A 7553-nucleotide genomic window follows, 5' to 3' on the forward strand; every position below is an offset into this window, starting at 1 on the left:
AGGACCTTTTTCCGTCACCCATGTTTTTCCTCACGGTGCGGTAGAAATTAAAGCTCGAAATGGGATTCCATTTAAAGTCAATGGCCAACGGCTGAAACTCTACCGAGGATCCATTGAGGATGAAGAAAAGGAGATCTCGCTTCAAACGGTTAGCGAATGAAAAGCATCCACATCATACCCGACATGTTACAAACAAGCGAGTGTACATCAAAAACCGGTAAGTCTTCTAACCATTTTTCGGAAAAAGGGGCATGCACACGAGCACGAAAATATATATATATATATATATATATATATATATATATATATATATATATATATATATATATATATATATATATATATATATATATATATATATATATATATATATATATATATATATATATATATGTTTAAATTTGCTCGGCACGAGGCCGTGTCCAGTGGACACGGGGTCGTGTCGAGGCAACTGTCGGGATAAAACCCTCTTTTTATAACAGTTACATCATTCCACACGCCCCGTTTTGCCAATAACGCTCTGGTTCCAGGCGATTTTCCGCAGATTTTCGACATCACCTCCACGTGTAACAACATCAAGGTATGATTCTAACATCATTAGTAGTTAGATTAGTCACTTGCATGTAGTTAAACATCAAAAATTTGGGGAAAAATCTAGGGTTCTTCAAGTTCATCCGGATCGAACTTCAAATTTTTGATGCAATCTGTTAGTAGTAGTTTAGGTTAGTATAATGGGAAGTAAATACACTTGAATTGTTGATAGATTTGTCCGATTTCTCATTAAAAACTCAAACCCTTGTTTTTGAACCGAAAAAGATGAAATTGGAAGGGTAAACGGGTTGTTTTGGGAAAAACGACACTTAGGGTTTCATTTTCGGGGGAAACCGCAACTACTTGGCTAAAAATTTTCAGATTTTTGGGACCGGGACGAAAAATGAAGTTTTTGGGTTACAGACGACTGGACACGGGGCCGTGCCCGCTGAACACGGGGCCGTGTCCAGCCTACTGTTTGCAGTTTCTTTAAAAATCTCATTGTTTCGTGCTAATTTTTGGTGTATTCTTTCAGATGGCTAAGTTCACAAGGTTCAATGCAAGCGAGCTCGATGCTAGGGCAAGATACGAAATACTTCAAACAAGACCCGAGGAGTACCCCAGGTGAGCATGCACGGACCTGTTAACGATGGTGAACCAGCTGGACCGATTCAACAACATCGTTACAGGGCCACTAGCAGTTGCATTGAACACTCGGCTTCGGTCGGTGCATCAATGCACCATGGAGTTCTACAGTACTTTCACCTTTACTTCGAGGTGTGACCCGTTCGACAATGAAGGGGTTGCATTTCGGTGTGGCGGGACAAAGTACTCGATCTCCATGGCACAGTTTGGATCTATAATAGGCCTGTACGGGGAAGAGGAATCGGGAAATGAAGAAAATACCGGGGGATTACGAGACTTGGATGAAAACGAACGTCAAGCCGCATGGGCTCAAATCGGTGAAGGAATCTACAACCCTAGCAGCACCAAGAGCACTAAGCTGAGGGACCCGCTCTACCGCTACATTCATAGGCTCCTCACCTACTCTCTTAACCAACGTCACGACAGTAGTGGCGTTATAGGGTTGAAAGATTTGGTTGTCCTTCACTGTATCCACAACCGGAAGCCTCTCGATGTTCCATATCTCCTGTTACGAAACATGCATCTCAATCGCCTTGCTCGCGCTCCAACACCTATCTTCTTCGGGGGGTGGGTGTACCGTCTTTTCAAGCATTTCACGAGAATTCCGAGGTCCTTTGAAAGAAGTCCATGGTCGGGACGAGTTGACTACCACATTTGCCGAGCCATGAACTTACTTTATGAGGCGGAAGACGGGACGGTGAGCTTTCAAAGAGCACAAGGCTATGCATGGAATCCACATGAGGCCCTAGTTCTTCACGCACCACCTCCCCACTACTAGTACCAGCCCCATGGCGATCCGGGTCGATCCTCCTCACAAGGAGGCGGTTTTCCTAACTTCCAAAGCTTACATGATCTTTTGCAGGAAAACCTCATGTGTACCAGGAACACCTACAACCTTGCCAACAACACATACCACCGGGTTGGAGCTGTTGAACGCAACATCAATGATATACAAGACGATATCAGCAGCATCCGGGAGTATATGGCGGGGCATGGGGATGGAGGTGATGATAGCGATGAAGACATGGAGTAGGGGGTTTGGAGGAACGGAAGCGGGTTGATGGCAAGCCCACAGGTTTAAGTCCTTTTTTCTATCGAACAATTTATGGCCTGCGTGCCAAGTGTTGAACAATTTACTTTCCTTGACTACTTTTACTTTCCGTTTTATTTTTCTTTTAATTAACTATGGTAATGTAGGATGTTTGTGTTGCTTGGTGTGGTATTCAGTGATGAAACAGGTACAAACCAAGGCTTGGAGTGCTAAACCTTAGCACTTATAGGCCCAACATGGAGAAAACGGGGGAAGAAACCTATTTTTCAGGCTTACAGACTATCCACACGGGGACGTGTCCAGCCAACACGCCCCCGTGTTCACCTCCCAGACCTGCTGTTTGGTTACTGTCCTGCAAATTTTTGCCAGACACGGGGCCGTGTCTAACCAGCACGCCCCCGTGTTCGCCTTCTGTAAGTTTTCGTTACTGGCAGTTCACCACGGGGTCGTGTCCAACGGACACGGGGGCGTGTCCAGACTGCCAGTAACATAAATCTTTGCTTTTTAACACCGTATTACACATCCAATCAACCTAAAACCTTGAAATTTTGCAAGTCCTATTAACAAGCCTTACACAAAACTCTATTGGAACCGCTAAACACCCTAAATTTTTCAAAAAAATTTTCATTTTTTTATTTGTCTAAAGTTTAAGTTGGAATCCTAAGATTAATAAGGTTATATTTTTACAAATTTACAACTGAGAGCGTCGTGATAACAAGAACCAACATAAGAAAATTATGAAACGACATGACAAGCTTAGTTAAAATTTGATTATATATACTTGATCACATAAAAATCCATTCCCACAAAAGTGAGTTTTGAGCCTTTATTGAGCATACAAAATTTACATCTTTTGACTAAATGCTCATTTTTCGTTTCTTGTGTGAATAGCCGCTTGGTTCTTACGACTCTAGAACTTGCCACGACGATTCATTCCCGGTCCTTACCAACTTAAACCCAAGTAAGTAAATGATGGAGGCATTAGGACTAACTATTTTTCTTTCTACACCATTATTTTTCAATTTTTTTTACCACCTACCCAAAATCCCCCTAGTTAATCCCTTTGAGCCTAAACCTTTCATTTCTTTACCCTAAAACCTTTTCACCCACCAAAAACCCTTTTTATTTTCGCCCTTTATTTTAGTAACAAGCTCGGTTATTTGTGTTTCCTTAAAAAAAAATTGTGAAGTTTGAAATAAACAAACAAAACTATTAAAACAAAAAGCTTGTTTGGAGAAATATTTCAAAATAAAAAGTCAATAAAACAAAGTGTTTTACGAAAACCGACGCTTTTTACGTCTTTTCGCCCTTTTACTAACCACTAACCCAACCACCCACCTTTAGCCCAAGCCTAACCCTTCACCCAAAAAAGCCCTCTTGATATTTACAAAGGTATAAAGTTAAAAAGGAGGAGGATTGATTGCTTGGCAAACTTATGGTAGGAATAAGTTCCATGCCGCTCTCGAGTAATCCACTAAAAATACACCTTCGGCCGAGTGTTGAGTGATTCCCCGTGAGGTATGTGAACTTGTATATAAATGAAATTTTAAAAAGGCATGCTATGCCCAAATAAGTAATTTCTCTTATGAAACGTTCTAAATAAATCATAACGAATAAGATTGTAAATAAATAAAAATAAAACCAAAAAGATCTTGGATTCCCGACACTCTATGACAAGCCAAAAACCTTATCTTCTACCCATTCCATTTGGGAGTGTAAGCCACATATTAAAGCGTTTTGCTTGAGGACAAGCAAAAGTTCAAGTGTGGGGGTATTTGATATGTGTAAAATGCAACATATAAATTACATCAATTGAGGCATAAAACTAACCCTTTTTAAGTACTAATGTTGGAAAAAGAGTGTTTTTGTCTTCCTTTTGTATTTTCAGGATGAAATGAGCTCAAATTCACAAAAGAAGCAAAAAGACAGCTAAATCTAACATAAATACAAGAAAAGGAACAAAAGTGGATTGCCCGACCCCTCAACGGCATCCTCCCAAGCAAAAAAAGAGAAGTCAGAAGACTGAACACGCCCCGTGCTCAGCCAGCACGGGGCCGTGCCCAAGAAGCAGCAGAAAAGACAAATCTATAGAAGCTTCTATTGCCCACCACGGGGCCGTGTCCAGTGAGCACGGGGGCGTGGCGAAAGTACAGCAGGCGCATTAATTGTAATTGCGAATTACAATTAATGAAGAGAGATAGTGTCAGACGGGCACGGGGGCGTGTCCAGCGGACACGGGGCCGTGCCTAGCCTTCTGTTCAGCCTATAAATAGGAGTGCTTGGCTTCATTTCAACTCATCCCTTGGCACACCACCTCTCTCACACTTCATTCACCACCCACCACCACCATAACACCATCATCCACCACCACCATCCATTGTCCATCATAGAGTGTGTGAGTCGTCTCGGGATCCAAGATTGATCGTAAGAGTTCTTGACAATCAAGGCCATGTTTGCCTAAGTCTCTTACATCACTTGGTGAAGACAAGTGTTTAGTATAATACTTTTTATTTTTAATCTTTTGCACCTTTTATTTGGTTTTGTATTAATGACTTTAATAACTAGTTACTTATGTTGAAGGTGATCTTTCCTTATCGTTTGTCCGTGGTGTCTTGGCATTATTTTACTGTCTATATAAAATAAAAGATTTTCACCATTCATATCTCCACGGTCTATATGGAGGTATGTTGGCTACCTGGTCGGGGGTTAAGGGAACGGTTTGGTAAGGGTCTTGCCCTTGTTCAGCGTTTAGAGGTCCTGCAAGGGACCTGGGTCAAATTTAGTAGGATCTCCTTCAATGCCCATAGGTATTGGATGGCGGGGATCCGAACTTTTTGACCCCCTCATAAGTTAACTACTATTAATACTATAACCCGGCTATTTAGGACTGTATCCCTGCTGACTCAGACTACTTAGCCGAGGGTAACGTCACCGCCAAAAGCGGGGCCTACCATAATTTGCATTAATAACTTAATTCATTATCTTTCAATAATCCAACCCTTTAGGATTGTATCCTTGCTGACTCAAACTACTGGGTTGAGGGTAACGTCGCCTTCAAAAGAGGGCCTACTACAATAACTAAGATAATCTCTTAAACAAGTGCAAAAGTGCGAAAATAATCAAAGGTTATACTAATACACGAGTCGGGTCCAAGTTATTCATCTTGTCTATCTGTTTTTATTTTATTTTTCAGCATTTAGTTAGTTTTTATTTTCTTAGTTTAAAAACCTTTTCTAACTTTTTGATTTGATAAGACGTTGAGGATAAACCGGTACTAAAAGCTCTTGTGTCCTTGGACGACCTCGGTATCTTACCAACACTATACTACGTCCGCGATGGGTTCACTTGCCCATATGTGTGTTTAGTGTTAGTAAATATCGTGTTTTATAAATTTAAAACTTGGCTAAAAGTGTAAAAAGGGCTTAAATATACATCTAAAATTATATTACACTTCGCACACATCACGGGGCCTCCCGCGCCACGCAAAGGATCGGACCAAGTCTGGCGCGTGGCGCGACAGACATAAACCGGAATTTTTTTATTTTTGTTATGTTTATTTATTTGGGACTTGTTTAAGCTCAACTAACATTGTCAAAACTAATTAGTTATGTGGTTTTGACCTCAGGTGATACTCATTAGCTACGGATGCCGATCAAGCGTGAAATTAAGAACCGAACTTTATTTTTGAAGCTTCCACACTTTTCTAAACTTGTCTAAAACAAAATATCGTTTTGTAAACTCAGTAGTTGTAAATGTGTTAAATCTTAGATGGTTGTTTATGTGACTTGCTACTCAATGTACATCTAACTATATTTAGCTAAGTTTTTGCTAAATATGCATTTTGTTTTTAAAAATCCCGCATTTTATGACTAAAATAATAGAAATTAAGACGAGTGTTACATTGTCACGCTGGTATGTCACAGGTATGTCGTTTATTTAAGCTCCTCAATTTTTTGTATCTTATATACCTAATTTATGTTATGGGCTTTTACTGTTACACATCGACTTCCAATTAGGGGTAACGGACTTACGAACCTTAATTTAGACTTTATCATTTATAACAGATTCATTCATACTTTATCTCCTACTATGGTGCTTAAATCATTCTTAAAATTCACGCTAGAAATCTCAGTTCAGATTGTTTGCACGGTTTGGGTATTCAGGCTAAACATATACATTACCATAGGCCAGTTGGCAATTTCTTGCACTTTGAAACTGAAGCATTTGAAAAGGCCAATTATTAGCTTTATAAGGTTAATGTTTCTTAACAATAGAAATCTACACAAATTTATTTTGGATTTATATAGAATCTTCCAAAAGAGGCATTTAACATCAATGCTCAGTCCATTTAAAAAGATTGATGTTCAAACACAAATTTGTTTTGGATTCTGCAATTTTCGGTTGCCAATCACCAAGTTTTGTAAGTCTGTTCTTGACCATTATCCCATTCACATCTCCCAACTGCATCCATTGGGGCTGGTTTTGAATTTGCTTGCATAGCCCTGGGTCATATCCCTGAACTTACCGTTTTCAAGGCTTTTTTCATTCTCGTTTGGAAATCCCCCTTTTTCACCTCTGATAGGCGAGACATTGATGTGTCTTGCTTGAGAGACATCCCTGTCAGTTCCAGGGATAAGGAATGGAAGAAGAAGTTCTTCTATATCGATGCCAGTGTTATCCCTGGGGGAATGCAGTGGAAGGAAATGGGGGCCAAGGACAAATTCAAGGATGAAGGTCCCCCTGCTAATGCTTACGTTGAGAATGCCTGTTTAAGAGGCTGAGTCAACGCCCCTCCGAATGCACGGTGATCCCGAAGGGGGCCCTGGTGATGGCGGGCATGAGTTTGCTGTGGCAGGATATCCGGTTGTACCCTTCCTTCCAAAGGGATGATGAAGTTACTGGCAATTTACTTTGAATTTGCTCTGCTAATTGCATTTGTATTAACTTGTATAAATGTAAAACAGGTAGGTGGAGTTTGTTTGACTTCGTTGATCCCCCCCAGAACGCTGCTTTGAGGGCTGCGAACCGCGTCCTTGGGGAACAGGAACCCGACGTGCTAAAGATCCACCTGGAGCAGTTTCTACTGCCTGCCGTGCCGGCGGATTCATCTGCTTATATTTCTCAGCCTCCCCCCAGCGGAGGAAGTAGTGTTTCTGTTGCAGAAACGAAAAAACCAATCCGGGTGAAGGTTACCGGGAGGAAATATATGGCCGTAGGGGCCACTACCTCTCCTGTGGCGGTTAGCGTTCCTGTGCCACCAGGGGGCGCAGCCGTTACATCCGCTACTGCTGAATTGGTGAGTCCATCCCGTGCACTGAAAAAACGC

This window comes from Helianthus annuus, chromosome 11 (assembly GCF_002127325.2).
Source record: "Helianthus annuus cultivar XRQ/B chromosome 11, HanXRQr2.0-SUNRISE, whole genome shotgun sequence".
In the NCBI taxonomy this organism is placed as follows: domain Eukaryota; kingdom Viridiplantae; phylum Streptophyta; class Magnoliopsida; order Asterales; family Asteraceae; genus Helianthus; species Helianthus annuus.